We start from the raw sequence: 18,982 nt of genomic DNA, 5'->3' as shown, positions 1-18,982 counted from the left end.
GCTGAACTTTATTGATGTGGCTGCGACCACGAAAGAGAGCCTACAGTAAACCTCATGGTAACTTCCCTAGTGGACGCACTGCGAATTCAAATTTTCTTGCTGCCCAAAGTGCATTTGTAAACAGTTTCATTTATGCACACTTTTATTAACAATGATGCATAATAAATAATTCCTAATGGCTGAGCTTGTATGATGAAATTATTTACTTGTTTGCATCGATGCGCTTTATTTTTGAAAAGTGCTGAACGCATTTGCGAGGTGAACTTGTGATCTTCCTGCAACTTCTTTAAGAAATAAATGCTGCATTTTTATTGTGATTGTCAAGTGATTCAGGTGCCTGTGGAAATTATTTCTGTAGCTTCGTTCCTGTTAGCCCACCATGTAGAGCTTGCATGTATTTATGTTTTGATTTATTGCAGTTTTATGACGTTCTACGTATTGTATTAGCTTACCGTAGCAGGAAATTATGCGCACAATGCTTAGCTGCACTGCAGCCTTCTTTGGCGTGCATTCAGTTGCGTTGGGCTGTGTTCCTGTCCTGTCTCCTGATACTTAAGGTTTTATATGACAAACATGCTTGGTGGCCTTGATATGACTGCTGCGATTGATCTTGAAGCAAAACCAGACCAAGCTTTGATAATGGTATGTAAAAAGCAGGCTGCACTGCTAGGACACATTATGAGGAACACCCCTATTATGCTAATTTATATTCAGTATGCACGTCCCGTGTATATCCTAAATCCACAACCAAGTGTCCCACAATTGTGCTTTTGGCGATAGGTGACAAAATGTCTCAGAAGCGTTCTACATCTTGACAAATATGTCCTTAGGACGTAATCTGGATTATGTCATTTTTCACACATCCCTTGCACGTCCCAACATCCTATTATGACGTTCGTGGGACGTTTCTATGAACGCCAATTCGCCTGCATGAGACGATCCCATGGACATCAAAGAATGATCCATAGGCTGCTCACATATGTCTTAGGGACGTACGAATGTCGTCCTTCGGACCTCTATTGGATATATGTAGGACGTTGGTGGTACAACTGGGTAACTCTCTTAACCATTCAATTCTCATACTTCCGCACAGTTGTGTGCCAGAATTTCTTTTTTCCAAGTTGCTCCTAAAACACAAAAATGTTTCCATGTGTTCTCATTGGTCATGTGGAACGCTGTTGGTCCCGCGGTTTGCCCTATTGTTTGGCATCAAAACGTAAACCCCTAACATACTCACAAAATTTCAGTTGCCTTGCAATTCAAAGGTTCTTGAAGTGCGTTAATATAGGATTAGGTTGACTCGCGTTCACATTAAACTCAATTGTGCTTGCATTATTTTGAGTGGCGCTTGGAATAAAATGACTAGCAGTTGGACTAACTTGAGTGGCGCTTGGAATAAGTTGAACGGCGGGAAAACCTGTAGTCTTCTTCGCCGCTGGTAAAACTGCCTCTCAGTGGCACGAACTGTATTGGATGCAGTTCTTGCAAAGCATCCATCTTCATCGAGATAAGAGCAGACTGCCGGGGTTGAAAAATTGACAATTATGAAACTCGCATTGAGTCTCACGAGTGCAGACATCGTTCAACGTACGTAATATTCCTACTGGTTATGAAGATTATGAAAACAATATAACTGTGGCTCACCTTCCACGCATTGTCGTTGACGGCTTCGGCACGAATCTGTGAAAGGAGGAGGATGAGAAAATAAACGTGTGTCATCGTCAATGACTACTTCTGAGACCCATCGCGGAGAAGCAGCGCGCAAGCTCTATATGAGCGGCGGGTGGAGTCCCGCATATCTTTCCCTCCGCACTTGTTGCCGCCACTCAAGCTTCGCCTGGAATGTGAAGTCACGTATACGCACTTCGGTATTTAAAAAACAATTAAAGATAGAATTGTGCGCGTGACGTGTTTGTCGTGCCCTTTGTGGCGAAGTATGGAAATGGAAGAAAAAAAGCGTTTAATGGATGTTCGCAGCTGAGCACGTCAGAGTTCGCTGCCCAGTGCCACGTCTGCGCAGCAGAGCGCGACTTCGGGGGAGTACAGACCTCGATGGAGCAATCGCTCCTTTGTGAAAACAGTTGGAGATGTCGGTGGTGGGGCAGAGCGGTCACGTGACACCCTGCGCGCTGACACTCCTGGACACGTACAAGAACAAAAAAAAGTTGTCGGCGACGAAGTTCCCAGCTCGCAGTAGCGAGTCTCCTTGGCTATCAATAAAAGTGAACGCTATGGTCATGAGAATACTCGAGTGACGAGGTAATTTCAATAGCACTGCGAGCATTTGAGATACAGCGAAAAGAAGAAAACACCCGTCGCTTGCCGCCATAGGTGAATACTTGATGCAGGAAAAAAAAATGGCAATTTTGCACACCATGGCTTAAAATCAGAGTGCCTGAACGGGATAAAATATGCCACAACATCAATATGTACTTCACTTTGGCTAACCGACAACTTCCGTTTTCTCTCTTTACACTGTGCACCAAGTTATGCTTTTTAACTTGCCAAAACAGCGATTTGGTTATGAGACACGCTCTAGTGGGCCACTCCGGATTACTTCTGACCACCAGGGCATCGTTAACGTGCCCCCAATGCACGGGACATGGGTGGTGTTTTTGCATTTCGCCCCATAAAAATTCGGCCACCGCGGCCGTATTTAATACCGCCACCTTATGCTTATCAGCGCAACACCATAGCCGCTCAGCCACCGCGGGGGCGTGTTGAAAGCCGGAACCCAACGGGATCATAGCGAAAACTTTTCTGCTAATTTGGCAAGTGCAGGGATTAGCGGCCCGGTGCAACGACTTACGACGATAGAGTCGCAGCAGGCACCTGTTGATTCAAATGCAGTGTTTCATTTGGGAGGCATGAATCTGGGGCCTAATGTAGATGAGAAAACATGACGTATGGGCTTGGCACAAAGGCGCAATTTTTTCCGGTGCAGTCAGAACACGGGGCTTGTGCACGTGCCTAAGGAAAATGAATTGATATTTCGGCTTAAACATTCCCACCAATGCCAGAATTTCCTCGCCTGCAGGTTCGACACCGCGTTTTATTGAATATTGCAAAGGTGAATAGAATGAGAGACTCTAACACGTTCCAGTGGACAAGAAGGGCCCACATGGTTATAAAAAAATCGGGAACCATCGTTAAGTGTCTCTAACCCATCAAGAACGTAGTTGGAGGATGGGTGTGGCTATATCTCTTTTGATGTCGATGTGAAGTATCTAAATGATGGGCCTACCAGAACATGCGACTAATATATTTAAAAGCCGTGAACGGGTGAAGGGATATGATTCGTGTTATGGATTGATCGAATCGCAGTCACACTAGTTAGCACTGTGTTAAGTATAGATAATTAGTGCCACGTGTGTAGAACGTATCCTTCCAAGGCAACGGAAAGACAGATCGGTCATAGGCAAATTACATCTGCGGAGAATCTGCAAGCTGCAGAAAGAATTACCAAAAGGTAAGAGTGCATTTTGCGAGCGTGGAAGAACACGATTAGATGCAAAATTGCCGCGCGACTGGCCGCTCGAAGCACTTAGCGTGTATTCTCAGGCGTCTTTCCCACTCGCAAAAACACTGTTATGTAGCACGTATTGAGCAATAGAAAGCGGTATCCACAGTTATTCGCCTTCCTCTACAATTTTCTGATTGACATTTTTCGTCTAACTAAAACAGATGAGAATATAAATAAAGGCTAACTATGTAACCAGGCGCACCGCAGCAACCAAAAAAGAAAGAAATAATCGGAGTATCCACACTCGACGGCAAACAACATTACTTTGCTTCTATGATGCTACGTGGCATTTGCGTATTTGTAAATATGTGCGCATGATAGTTGACACGACAGGTATAAAGAAAGTGCAGTTAGTGTAGAAGGTTGGCCTTCGTGCGCTCTGTTTCTTCTTTATTTATATATTTATATATATATTTATTTATTTGTTTGTTTATGCATGCATAATGCAGCCTCAATGAGGCTATTGCAGGAGTGGGATGAACAACAAACCTACAACAGTTATAAACAAGCTTGCGTGAATTGTTCTGGTGGTAGTGTACGGTTGTTGCCCGCCAATGAATTGCAGACTTCAATTGATGATGAATAAGAAAACTTTTCTAAAGGAATCAGTGCGGGCAAAAAAGGTTGAGAAATTTAGAGCATGATGACTCATTGTACATGAGGGTTTGCAAGTCAAGTAACTAGTTGAGAGGAGAAGCGAGGAGAATTGATTAACATTTGAAGGAATCTTTGACCTTCAAGTTTGCGGTGTTCTGCAATAGGGGTGAGAACAAGAAGGGGAAGAGAGAGAGACGGCGAAACTTCCTTGTCATATCTCTTAGAAACAAAACGGCCTGCCTTTTTTTCTACTAATTCTAGTTTTTTGACCTCACAGGATTTGCATGCGTTCCATACAACGCAGCCATATCCGAGGATAATCGTGTTTGACGAGTAATGAGATTGGGAAAATTGTGGCGACGGCGCATGTGCGGGTGGCATGCGCTTCCGTGGCTTTGACGTCATGCGCGTCGCAGATGCCTGCAACGCTTGCGGCAGCAACGCTTGCGGCAGACACGTGGGAGGTGCGGTGAACGCGGATGCACTTGTGTGGACGTAGTTCGGTCCGGTATTAAAGAAAAAAAAATGTGTGATTTCATAATGTATGCACGTCATGCATGCAGCCCACGTATGCAGCTTCAACAGCTTCGCTGGTAATCCGTCCCCAAATAAATGTTCCGGCATCTGGAGTTTTTGTAATGAAGACCTGTTTAATATCTTGAAGCGCACCCAAGAGGGCGTACCTTTCAAACTCGCTGGCTGCAATTCGTAAAAAGCAATATGTACCGCGATGTCAATAGTCAGCAACTTCGTTAGTACAGTTCTATAAATTTCTAGATTATGGATTTCAATTTCTCGCAAACTTAATGTTCTGATGTAAGAATAATACAGCTTGAGGGCCAGCGTTCTATTCGTAACTCCTCCTTTCTTAAAACATTCGGTAGTCTCTAAAAACATCCCGTATTTATTTGAAATAAGGGTCACCTTATGGGCAGTGCGCACCAAACGGTTAAAGCGTGTTAGTTTACTGATGGCTCCTTAATTAGTACGGTATTTAAAAGCGGGTTCGATTGTGCCTTTATTGTGTTTTACGAATTGTGGAGGATTTAGCCCGCTGTCTTGAAAGAACAATGAGTGCTGCAAGTTCATGTTTTTATAATCTAATGAAATATAGTATTGACAGCTGGGTTACATCAAGCTTAGATATATGAAACATTTGGCACAGATAATGAAAAAGCAAATTAAAAAAAAGGCTTCGAAGAGCGGCAAAACTGCAGCCTTTCTCTCCTGTCTCTCTTTCATCATATGTAATTTTTCCTCAAGCGCCGTACATGTCTCACAAATCTGATGATATGTATGTGCGTGCATACTCGCGAACAAATTTCTGTGGCAATGAAGCGAAAGCTACGGTGGCGGAGCTTCTCCACATGTGTTACCGCGCCAAGTAGTCCGCCAGCGTTTTGAAGTGCTTTCTGCTGCTCAGAACAGACGCTGAATCGACACAGCTTCCACGTGCGACAGGTACGCATTTCCCTAGACGCGGAAGGGAAAAGCTGCAAATAAGTCAGTGGCGTGTTTTATCTTGTTTAACTGTTGGTAATAACGTGTTTATGTTCTCTCTTCTCCAGCTTAAAGCTAACGTGGATGAAAATACGGGACTCTTTTCAGAAGAGTCCTGACTTGTGCGCAGTTTGCCTCCGTAGCCTTCCCTTTACTGCCACAGAAAGCTTTCCGGGAGCATTAGGGTAAAAATACAAGAATGCTAGTGTGCACATAGTGTTAGGTGTTGGTATGCACACTGCGTCATTTGCAAAGCTATGGCTGGTAAATGCAGACTGCCGTGTCCGGCTGTTCAGCTGTATGCTTCTGAATGTCTTGAGGGAGCTATACGTGACACTCACCTACGTGACACTATACGTGACACTGTTCGTTTCTCTCTGTTATCAGCGTGCTATGAAGGCTATAGGTTGAGAGAAGGCTATAGGGTTATCCTCCAGCTAGAATTACCTCCAGCACTGATTTGGTATTTGAAGAAAACGATATATAAGATTAAACGAGCCAAACTATTTCCCTCGCTCGGAATAGGGGATGGTGGCCGTTTCGCCTCACGTGCGCACAAAGATTATAGTATACTTCTGTGTTACACCACGGTACGACCGTTAGGCCTATGATTTATAGGTGTCCTAAGGGAATGCAATGTGCCCTTTACATGCACTTGCATAAAATGACGTCCATGCCCGGAATCATAAGCAGACAGCGTTTTAAATTTTGTGACGTGCAACCAGGTAAATTGAATTTTAAACAAACTTCTCTAAAGAGGCCGCTTTAGTGCATATCTGGCTGTGAACCTGCAAGGTCGCAAAGGTCTGTTTTTATTTCTATTCTCCTTCTGGGTTCTCTTCTTGCTTACACATACTTACCCCTATTGTATTAGCGTTTTCTTGCAATAAAAAAGTCAGATGAAAAATTCGCTAGAAAATTATGTCATCATAACTGACTGTCCACGTTAATCCGATCAGGATCTGATCAATGTAGCGGGGCACGGTATTGATTAAGGGACCTAAATTAACAGTTTGTAACGGTCATTCTGAGATTTTCAGTGCTTCAGTTCTATGCCCCATGCACTGTCTGCAAAGTGTTTTGTACGTCAATTCTACGACACCAGTGTACACGTGCGAGCGAATGTTGGGGTAGGAGCAACCCGTGTTAACGCAAGGGAAGTTATCGGACACAGATAATTTCTTACGTCGGCCGAGGGGATATTCATATATGCATTGAAGTGTCTTACTTTGGGTCAGTTTAATATTTTAAAGGCCTTAACTATTTAATCCCACAGTGACAAGGATATCGTTATAGTCGATGTCAACGACAAAATATATTTCGCCACTCAAAAGTCAAGCTGCATTCTTTACCATACCCTACTTGCCGGGTTCACCGCGTTGTAATTTACTTGCATGGACAGCCTGCGTACAGTATTGCCGACAATGGCGGCATCATTACCAACGTAGATAATTTCTTGCAATAAGCAGCAAGAGCTGTGTTTAGAGTGGCATTCGGAACTCTTCCGCCTCCATTGTATACAGTTTACTCAACCGACTAGTGCCACTGCGAAACTACAGATTTCGTATCTATTACCGTACGTCCTTGAAAACATTCCACGCGCGCTTCCTGATGTTCGCTGCACAAGTATTGCATGCCACCCTCACAAAAACGGGGTATCGTAAAGGTTCAGCGACAGTCTTGGTGACATGCTCGCGTTGATTTGAACATATTTGCCTCCTTGGTCACGTAGGCCTAGAACAACACCACACTCTTTACTAGGAGTGTTTCTTCATTTTTTTTCTGTTTTATAAGCTCGCGAATTATCCTCCAGTCCCCGCGTTATTCTCCCGCACAGCCTGCACGCCCCCAAACAGAGCCTAGTTTTGGAGTCGTAAAACACAGTTGATCGTCTTTATAGCTGGCTCGCCATTTTCCGTCGAAGAGCCAAGGCATCCAAAATGATAGGCGCGCCCATGATTAGCCTGCGCAGACATTACCTTTTGGCTGGTATGTCTGTCTAGGATTGCGATTTCACTCTACTTGCTTCGCATGTAGGTTTACCGCCAAGTATGATGTCTGGACGGGGATGGCTGATTGGACGTAGATGTCCTGTGCCGTACACCCGTAGGCGAAAGTACTCGGTTTAAAATAATGCGGATTTTCTCCTCTGTCTTTGAACGCCACTTGGCGCAGAAGACTGCTGCTCAAATTTGGCATTGCGACCTTTCCTATTCAGTCATCAATTTAAGTTTATACATGTTAATCACGGAGAAATTAAGGTATTTTTCGGTGACCCTCTGGTTGGTACATTTTTTCTCTTGGGTTTTCGTTGCTGGGCTGTTGACGCCGTCTTTAAGACAAACGCAGCCGTAGCCGTGAAGCGGTGCAGGTTAGTCGCCTCATTCTGTAGCACAACCCTTACGAAGTGATCGCCTTTTGTAGCCAGGATGACTCCTCTTTGACTGACGGCCCATTAAAATCAAATACTGTAGTCACAAAGCTGCGGGCGAATCGATGGCGCCAATATTTTTATACCACGCTGGCTTCTCAACGACATATATATATAATATGTCCGCGTAACAACAAGGATATTTATTGCATAGTTGCACTCCCTTTGTTGTCGTCTGTGCAAACTGGTTCAGTATGGCATCGCAGTATTCAAAAGAGCTGAATGTATGGCTAGTTGGTATTTCTGCATTAGAATAATCTTGAAATAACGAGCAATGGGACGGCACAACAGCGAGGAAGGCGAACAAAGGTGAAAACGAACAATTGATTTTATTTATACCTGACCCACAGGTACATGTATCCACAAGCTGCGCAGACGCACCGTTACAAGAAAAATGGAATCCGTCAAACACTAAGTGATTAAACCAGGCGCGAAAGGAAGTTCATTTCTCCATTGTAAAGTGCAATCGTAGTTTCGCTTACACAATCCTGACTTGCTTTTCTGATAAAAAAAAATCCTCTAACGTTTCACGAGCGGTTTTTGAGTTGCACCTGCCCAGGATTCTCACGCTACGGAAACGTGGTTCCCAAGTGGTACAGCTCCTGCACTGTTCAGCAATATGTGCGCTCTCCTTATTAGCTATATTTCTTGCATGCCCTCTGCGTCGCTCATTGATCATCGCCGATGTAGATTTTTCGCCGGATTGGCGGATATCGTGCACAGCGTTGTTGGCACACTCGGCAAGACGCTTCTCATGGTTCCTTTTGCAGCCCACATTTTCGCATGCACAAGTGATGCGACGGCTCAGCTGAGCAAGCTTCTTGGGAGCTGACAAAAAATTATCAGCATGTCCAACCGAGTAGCTACTTTTTTCGCGCAATGTGTCAACTAGTGCGTGTACGGAACCACTTCCGGTCTCTGCATGCATGCACGGTGCTTCATTTTCTTGAAGAGTGTTTCCGCTACTGACCCGACGAACGACCCAGGGAAGCCAGCTGCAGAAAGCCTTCGCCATCGTAGATCAAAACTGGCTTGCACATTGTGAACACACTACTTCCAGAGCGCGGGTTCGAAAAATAGTGGTGCAATGCCTCTACTATTTAGCTTAGATTGAGCCGGTTTGTATGGGAGGATCTCATTTTGTGCACTGGGGGAGTATGCCCAGCATATGTGGCTATCGCTGACCTTCAGGCGTAAATCTAGAGGCTGCAGCCTTCCTTCTTCTCGACGCGCATATCTAAAGGTCAGCCCCTTGCCGAGAGTTTGGATGAGCGTGCGCAAGGAAGCCTTCTCGATGATGTTAAAACTCTTGGCAAATGGCTGACCTTTACATATGAGCATCCAGAAGAAGTCCTCCCTCATGCAAACGGCGATTTTTCCATTTCTGTTCTCGTCTTGGTATAAGTAGTCAAAAGTCGTGTTCCATGCATTCGCATTGACATCTCTTGTCCGCATCTCGCCAGCAGCATTAGCGTTTGCAGCATCTGAAGATAGAGAAAAATTATAACTTTCTTCTGAAGGAGAAGCATTCTGACATAAATATGATGTAATGTTCAGGTGGAACAAAATTTCGCTTTTGGTAAATTTGTTATGAACGAGTAGTATATACTATAAACCACTAAAGCTAGCCTGGCAAAGCCGCAGGGCTGCTAACTATATGGTTTTGTTAGCAGACTTTACACCGCACCTAAATAAACGAGGCGTGCACATTCTTGTCGTCTATGACCCCGCACGCAGGCTCCGATATTTCTCAGCGCGCTGAGGCCACTGCCCTATTTCGGATGTCTTGCCGAGGAACCATGCGCTCAAGGCTATGGGTCACTTTTGGCTAGCACTAATGGCGGCGTTTTTATTTTCAGTTTCGGTGTAAAAACGGTAATTATCGCTAGCTTTTTGCCATGCTTGCGCTCGTATTTCCAACGCCAAATTTTTGAAAGAGGCTTCCCTTACGTACAATACAGCTGTTGAAAATTTTATTGCAGTTACTTAATTAAGGAAATACTGCGAATCTGAGTGCCAGATTTCAGACAGGAGTAAGCGATACACTGGACGTAACACAGAAAATCCAGAACAGAGAATCGAGTGTAGAGCTAATCTTACTGCAGTAAAAGCAAAAAAGAAGTAATAATCGTATAGAATGAAAGGCCGAAGGATACACAAATCAAAACAAAGTTATATAATACTATGCAATGTCAACACCACCTAACCACCATATGAGTAGCAACTACCACTTATGTAAAATACTGAAATGGGCAGAACCGATACACAAACCGCACGAAAACATAATATCCACTAACAAGTAAAACAACTTCGTATAACCTCGCAGACAAAAGCGACGCACAGATTTGTATTTATTTATTTATTATTACCGTCAGGGCAAAACGCACTAAAGATGGGAGTGGGTTATAGTAAATGAGGAAAGAGACAAATATGATTAGTTAGAACATTTAAATACAAAAGCTCCTGATTATGCAGTTTTAGCTAGGGTTAATAACGTCATGATAAAACTGCAGCAAACTAAGATAGTAAAGCGGTAAATAGAAAAGCACTTAGGTTATAGTCATACAGTAAGCAACAACAACAAAAAATGCTTCAATTCCACAATGTTAGCTAGAGCTGCTCGAAATCTTTGGTTATCGTAATTGAATACGACTTCCCCAGGAAGTGCTTCCATAGCGTGGATGACCGCAGAAAAAATGACTGCAAGATGTTTTACTGTGACGTGCTTCAAGACCAACTTTATAACAGTGGTCGATTCGAGGCGATACGTACTGTGGCTGAAAAATGAAATCATTGCGAAGTGTTGAATGATAATATAATTTAGGAAAATGGACTAAACATGCAATCTTACGACGAAAAGAAAGTGGGGTAAGTGAAACGTTTGTTTTCATGGCAGACAAATATGCAGTTCTATTGTAATTACGTAAGATGAAACGAACTGAAATATTTTGCTCGAGTTCTAATGAATTAATTAGTTTTTCAATGGCTGGGTCCCAAACAGCGCAGACATATTCAAGTTTCTGACGTATAAGGGTAGATAAAGAAGTAATTTTAGGGATGAAGGGGCAGTTGAAAAGTTATGGCGAATGTAGCCAAGCATGTGGTTAGCATTGCGAATTACGCAGTCGGTATGAATATTAATACATAAATTATCAGAGATATGCATACCTAGCTACTTATAAGAGTGAACTCATTCTAAGGGAATATTATTGAGGTAATATGTATGCATGCTATTATTCGGCATACCCTAACCATTTTACATTTGCCAACATTTAGTTCCATTAGCCAAAGTTTGCACCAGTTAGCTACACTAATTAGATCAGACTGAAGGTGGTTAGCATCCTCTGGATTAGTTTTTTCATGAAAGACAACTCAGTCATCAGTAAATAAGTGAATGTTAGATGATAGTGAGGAAGAAAGGTCATTAATATAAATGAGAAACCAAAGTGTCCCATGTACTGAACCTTGAAGTGCACCGGAAGTTACGCTTCGAAGTGGGGAGTTGTGGCCGTGTGCAGTCACACATTGAGAGCGATTAGACAGGAAGCATTCAAGCCCGGAAGGTTCTCGGAAGAAGCGTCAGTGATTCTCCGACGTTAACTAATATTGTTGTAACTATTCTTGTAATCGCACCCCTTATGTAATACCTCGGTGTGGGATCTCTAAGGAAATAAAGAAAGAAAAAAAGAAAAGAAAGAATCCACTTCAGGATGTTAGTGTCCAGGTTCAGCTGACTTAGTTTGTAAAGTAGAAGTTTATGACAGACCTTATCAAGTGATTTAGCGAAATGTAAGATAATGCAATCTGAAAATGACGAACGATCGAGAATATGATGCAATTTGTGCGTAATGATTGTAAGCTGAGTTTTACATGAAAATGTTGCTTTCTAAATTCATGCTTAGCTCGTGTGATAAATGCATCGGATTGCAGGAAGTTAGCAACATGTTTGCAAATAAATGTTCCAGCAATTTGCAAGTTCTTGATAGTGAGATCGGGCGATAAGTAGCGTTTAAATGTGTGTTACGTGATTTATGCCATGGTACCATCTTCTTGATTTTCCATAGGCTAAGTTGAGTAGATGTATCCAGTGATTGCTGAAAAAATTTTGTGGGTATAACTGAACTAAACGCGTTGATAATTTAAACAAATTCTGAGTTAATACGCTCGTAACCAGGCTATGTGTGTTGGTTCAGGAAATCAATTGGTTTCGCTACGCCAGCCACATTCACGATCACTGGAGGCATAACAACATAATCGTACTGGCGAGAAGGAGATAGGCGGTCACTGTAGTGGATAGAAGAATTTTGAACAAATGTGCCATTAAGGGCGGCAGCGCACTGTTCCTTGGGTATAAGGATGCCCAGTGAGGCTTCCTGAGTTAGGTGCTCATCTTGCAAGGGTTTACACCCAAAAACTTCTCAACGTTAGTTTTTAACATTGATAGAAGTGCTTTAGTTAGAAAGTTAGGTTTAGCATTCTCTAGTGCTGTCACGTACGTGTCTAATGCGGACTTATAAGCAGACCAGCGTGTGCCAATCGGTGAGTGTTTTGCGGAGCGTTGTTTGGTGTTTCTTGCGGTTACATAGGCGCCTAAGATGGATATTGCACCAAAGAGCATCGGAATTGGAAGCAATGCTGTGGAAGGGAATGTACTATACAGTTAGTTCCTGAACTTTAGTGGTGAACATGTCCCTATTGTGCAGAAGCAAAGAGTTTCAAAATTCGGTAGGAAAGTTTCGATAAATACAGTTTATTTGTTACTTATGGCGGTAAAGTTAGCGTTTTTGTAAATGCGGGGTATATTTTCCTAAATATGTATAGATGCGACCTGCAGTGCATAAAATAGTATCTAGAGCAATAATATAAGCAAACGGGAGCATATTTATTACGAAATCAACAAGTTAAATAGGAATTAAAGCAGTCACTCAGAGTGCATAGGGATCAGAACAAAGTAAACTGCAGGAATAAGCCAAAGTAGAATTGTCAGTAAGAAGGTGGAGGCTACGCGCGAGCGAACGAGTTCAGATCTACGCTTTCGAGAACCACGGATGGTAAATGATTCCAGTTGTTAGTCGGACGAGGAAATAAGGAATACCTGTATATATTGGTATTGCAGAGAGGTTTAGTAGCTTCTTTAGCGTGAGAAGAACGCGTTTCGCGGCGCCAGGTTGGTTTGATGTACTTACTGTTTTGTCATCGGAAACTTATTATATATAACATAGAATTGGCGGGGGGGGGGGGGGGGCTTCAGTCTTTCGCGATACCGTCACAGTTCTAACGTTTCCAATTTGGCGCTTTCCAAAAGAGCTGTTGGCGATGTGTCGCGTTCATTCATTCACAAAACTTTATTAGTGTCCTGAAGCCCGATCTTTTCAGACCGAGGCGGGCCGCGTCCACGTCGGCACCGCCAGGCGGAGCCTTATGGCGTCATCATGGACCCTCTGGACAGCGCGTAGTTGATCTTGATATGAAGAGCTTGATATCATCTTGTGCCAGTAAAGCCATTTTTATTCGGGGTCGGCGAGAGTCGCGGGACAGCCCACCAGCATATGTCTGATGTCAATGATGCCATCGCACACGGTACATTCTTTCCTAATTTCTCTTTCGGGGTGAATTTTATTTATGAAATACGGAGTGGGGTACGTCCCGGTTTGCAGTAAACGTAGCGTGACTGTTTGAGCCCTGTTCAATTTAACGTGTGGCAGTGGGAATTGCCTACGCCCCAAGCAGTAATTTTAGTGATCTTTATGCTCCCCGGAATGGTAGTGGGCGTCGCTTCAGTTCCGACCGGCACGGCAAGCAAGTCCTCGTGCCAGGTCGTTCGTCACCTCGTTGAGGTTGGGCCGAGTCTCGTCCACTTGTCTCATATGTGCAGGAAACCATCGGATTTCAGTTTTGATAGTATCGATCTTGTCGATAATTTTAGCCGCAGTCCCAGCTTCATAGCCTTTATCAAAGCTCTTAATTGCTGCTTTGGAATCGCTATATATGAAAGACCATTTACGGTTCCTGATGGCTAGAGCAATCGCGGCTTGCTCCGCCACCGTGGAATCTTTAGTGAAGATGGTGACGGCGTCCCGTACCTCGCCACGGCTGTCGACCACCACGGCGGTGTAGGCCTCTTTGCCTTTGACCCAGGCAGCGTCTACAAGGGCCGCCTGTTGTCCTAGCTGTTCAATTTCTTTCAACAAAGCTTTCGCTTTTCTCCTGCTAACATTGTGTTCCGGGTGTATATTTCTCGGGAAGGGGGTGGTTCCGATCTCGTCTCTAAGGTTCGCGCTGAATTCTACCTCGGATTCCTTGCGGTTAATCGATCTAATGGGGTCTGTCCCTATCGCTTTGAGTATAAGCCTGCCCGCTCGCGTTTTCGTCAATCTTTCCTGCTGCGCCATCTGTTGCGCTTCCGCCATCTCTTCTATCGTATTGTGCACGCCTAGGTTCATGAGCTTCACGTTCGTGGTGCTGATGGGTATACCTAGGGTAGCCTTGACTAACATTCTGGTCATAGTGTTGAGTTTGTTCAGCTTGGCAGGCGACCATTTAAATAGACCTGCCACGTAGGTGAAGTGACAGAGAGCGAAGGCGTGAACTAGCCTTACAGCGCTGTCCTCACCCATGCCTCTGTGTCTCTTACTGATTCTCCTAAGTAACCTGATGGCTTGGTCCGTCTTGTTTGAAATGTGTTGAATGGCGTTGAGTTTGGTACCTCGCGCTGCTATGTGGAAGCCTAAAACTCTAACCTTTTCCGCCTGCTTGATCGCTGGTCCGTCGTGACAGCGTAAGATAATCTTGGGTTCTTCCCCGGGGACGTAGCCCCTGGGTCTTCGACCCCTGCGCCGATGTTTTAGGACCGAAAGCTCCGACTTTGCCGCCGAACAGTTGAGTTTCATCTCGCCTAGCGTGCTTTCCACGGCGTGTATGCTCTCCTGCAGTCTGGTCTCCATTTGGCCTACGTTACCGTTGGCGCTCCATATAGTTATGTCATCGGCGTATATTGCAAAGTGTATACCTTCTATACTCTCCAGTTTCCTCGCGATTCTGGTCATTGCTAGATTAAATAACATGGGCGAAAGTACGGCCCCTTGCGGGGTGCCCCTGTTTCCCAGGTTCATCACCTTCGATTTTAGTCCTCCTGGCGTGAGGCTCGCTTGCCAACCGCCCGGAAACGCCTTGACTACGCTTACCCCTGAATGCAGAGATCTAACTAGGGTCGGGCTTGGACTTGACCTGATGAAGTCTGCCCGAAGCAAGAGGCGGACTTCAAAACGCCCAAGTCGGCTTTCGCGTTTCATAGACGCTCAAGCTGACTTGCTTCGTCAAGTCAAGACTGTGCTTCAATGCAAAAGCAGGTTGCTCGTCTGTGTTCGAGGTTAACAATAAATTTATTAGCGTAAGGCACGTTGTACAGCAAAAAAGTATGTATCTTTCCAAATTTCTACCAGGGCATAAGTGCTGAAGTATAGTTTGCGTAAATTTATTCCATCTGGCTACGTCCGCCGCTGCGATGGGCAGTGTTGCTTGCGGAAAGCGCGCGTTCCTGGCGGGTTTAAGTGGTCTTCAAGTTTCGGTGTTTTGGTGCGCTTTTTGAGTGGCAGGTTTCGCCATTTTTTCAAGTCGCTGCTACACTTTTAGGCGACAGTGTATTTGAGCGCAAATCAATTTTATGGTTACATTTATTTTGGTTTTAGCTTATCTCTAACTCAGTGGTCTTGTTGCGTGTTTGTATAACTGGCCGTAGAGAAGCGAACGAAATGGTCGGTTCGTATGGTGGTCTTTGAACGGCTTTTGTTTTCGATTGCCGCAAGGCATTCATGCGCCGTCTGGGCCAGCAACCGGATACAAGAGGCCGAGACGAGGCATACGGTCGGTTTCTGAGGGAGCTCGCTCGTCCCTTTTCGCCTATAGGCATTCCAGGAGGAAGGCGACGGCCCTTGTTCTGCTCGGGCTACGTGACCCTTTGAATAAAAAGCCAACCTATTCGAACGCACTAGGCCGGAGTAACAAACAAGAAAAAAACTGCAACATGTGCTGCGAACGAAGAGTACACTGCGCCGTAGAGTCCCCTGTCCGGACCCATATGGGTGACCAACACCTGATAAAAAACAAAATAAATAAATAAAATGACACGTGCAAACGATTTGTCTACTTCGCATGGAGGGTTCGTCGAGAAAAACGAGAGTGAGAGTGTGGCACAGTCGTAGACATCGCAAATTGGCAGCGCGTGTCGTCTGCTCGGAAAGTGTCATCCGTTAGGAAAACAAGTTGTGGGGCTCGCGCGACGGCCGCGCGCCACATTTGGTACGAAATTGCTGTTCTGTCAACAGGCTTTGACGCTGCAATGTCGCACTCACGTACGCTCTCCTCCCAAGAGAATGCAGCGCAACGCAAGACGGCACCCCGTTTTACAGAAGACGAAAACAGCCTGCTGACGACACTCGTGAACGACTACAAGCATATTGTGGAATGCAAGAAAACTGATGTCGTATCGTTGACCAAGAAGAATCAGACATGGAAAGAAATAGCAAAACGTTATAATGCCAATCACGGTAATACGCGGCGCGATCACCTGCAACTTAAAAAATGCTGGACCAACCTGAAGCAAAAGCAGAAGGAGGAAGCTGCGAAAGAAAAGGGAAAGCGCCACAAAACTGGTAAGCGCACATGTTGTGCATGTCTGGCTTATCTTGGGCTACTTTTAGAGCGCAGCTCTTTGGCGTCCGTTCCTGGGTTTCGCGTCGTCGTCGGCGTTGTCGTCGGCCTCGTAACCAGCTCCGCCCCCCTTTCATCCCCCCAGCGCTAGCAGCGACCGACTGATACCGCTGGATGCCGCTGACGCCGCTAGAGAGTCAAGATAACGTGACTGCATAGAACACCCTCGCCGCCATGCAGAAAGAGGAGGAAAGGGCCCCCCCCCTGTTCTTGTGTGGCGGATAGGGTGCTCTTCAGTTGCCGACGCGCCGGTTATTTCACGTAGGCCCCGGCACGTCGACGAATACGTGACCACCTTCCCACGGCTAGATCTGGTTCTTAGCGCTGCGGAAGCGAGGGTATCATATTGTTTGTGTCGGCATCGGCGGCGTTGTCCCTGAATCCAACTCCGCAGCTGGGGTTGACTCACTATCGGCGTCAGCGGCATCAGTCAGTCGCTGCTATCTCTTCCCTCCTCCCTTTATCGTGTTGTCCGCTTGCTGCGCGCGCTTCTGCCCCCATCGTTTGCCGCTGGGTGTACACACCGCCCCCCTCCCCCCTCTTCCTGCGAGTCTCCGGTTGTCAAAGCGCCGGCTCGAACTTAATTCCTTTCTTCGCTCCTCCTCCAATGCAACCCCTGCGCGGTGGCAATCAGAGAGCCAGATCGGTGGTGGCGGATCTGTATATGTGCACCGCCCGATCCGAAATTGCCGCTGCCGTTCGCCCTGTGCGGTGGCAATCAGAGAGCCAGATCGGTGGCGGCGGATCTGTATATGTGCACCGCCCGAGCCGAAATTGCCGCTGCCGTTCGCCACTGCGGAATTATCTGCCAGTTCTTTCTGAGCCATGAGCGAGACGACCGATGGAAGTCCTCCGTCTGCTGCTGCTGCTGCTGCTGCTAAACGAGCTGCCAGAGCAGAGGCCCAGCGCCGTCGCCGTCAGAATCCAGAGGTGCGTGCCGCCGAAGCAGAAGCTTACCTAGTGGAGTCTTTGTTAAAGGAATACGTGTGAAAAATTAAAAAAAAAATTCTGTGATAGCGCATACATGTGTTGCTCGATTTCTTTGCCTCAATCTATCGAAAAGGTGAAACAGCTTATTTGCTGCGCTCAAATTTCGCATTAGGAAGTAACGTAATCGTCGGTAATTTTTTTATTATGTTAATGCCCATGTTTCGTATTCGGTGGATGAGTGCGTGACAGTTCGGAATGCTGAGCGTAAATATGGTCCTGAGCGCTAATAACTGGTGATGGCACGTGTAGTCACAGGAGATGAGAAAATACACTCGCAATCAATCTTTCCGCGACTGCGGGAAGCGCACCAGCATCGGGCGCAGGTGCTTCGCGATGAGCAGAGTCACCTTTCCAACTGCGCGGCACACTGTTGAGTGATGAATGCGGACCGGACCTCCGGTGACTGTTTGAAACGTGCCAGCGCCGTAAAACATCAAAGCCATCAGCAACTGCAGCATGGGAGGCACACAGGCGGTCCTCTGTTGTCCCCGCTTACCCGGATAGGAAACATAGCGAGAAGTCGCACGGCGTTCTTCGTGAATCTGTAGTGACCGAGGAATCGTTCGTCGTCGTACAGCTCCATCCGACTCCCTCTGTCACGTAGGGTGGGTCGCGGAATTTTCGGCAAGGGCTGCGCCTCTGAAAATGCTGTATCCATGGCGTGGCAAGCAAACTCGAAAGCAGCTAACCTCCGCACGACGTCCGTTCGGGAGGCTCCCATGTTGGAATAACACACGAATTCAGTTTCAAGCTAGCCCGGGAGCAGATTTGAAACTTGAGCGGGCTTCGACGCAGCCAAGTCGTTCGCAAGTCGTCCACAAGATCAAGCACGATTTACGACGCGCGGCGAAGCTGTCTTGAGACTGCCAGAAGCCAAGTTCGAGCCTAGTTAGATCTCTGCATTCGGGGGTTCATAGCCTCTCGCATAACCCCAGCTCGAACAGGACCTCGAGGATGGCCTTGTGCTCTATGCGATCAAAAGCTTTTTCGACGTCTAGTCCCAGAATCGCTCTCGCGTGCACCGGGCTAATGTGTATGAGCTTGTGTTTGATCAGGAGCATGGCGTCCTGAGTCGATAGTCCGGGGCGGAAACCGATCACGTTATACGGGAGTATGTCATTTTGCTCGACGTATCTAGTGAGTCTGTTAAGAATAACGCGTTCCATAGCTTTACCTACGAACGATGTAAGCGAGATTGGACGTAGGTTATCAAGATGGAGTGGTTTACCCGG

The sequence above is a fragment of the Dermacentor variabilis genome, chromosome 2, assembly GCF_050947875.1.
Source record: "Dermacentor variabilis isolate Ectoservices chromosome 2, ASM5094787v1, whole genome shotgun sequence".
NCBI lineage: Eukaryota > Metazoa > Arthropoda > Arachnida > Ixodida > Ixodidae > Dermacentor > Dermacentor variabilis.
This window is presented reverse-complemented; position numbering follows the sequence as displayed.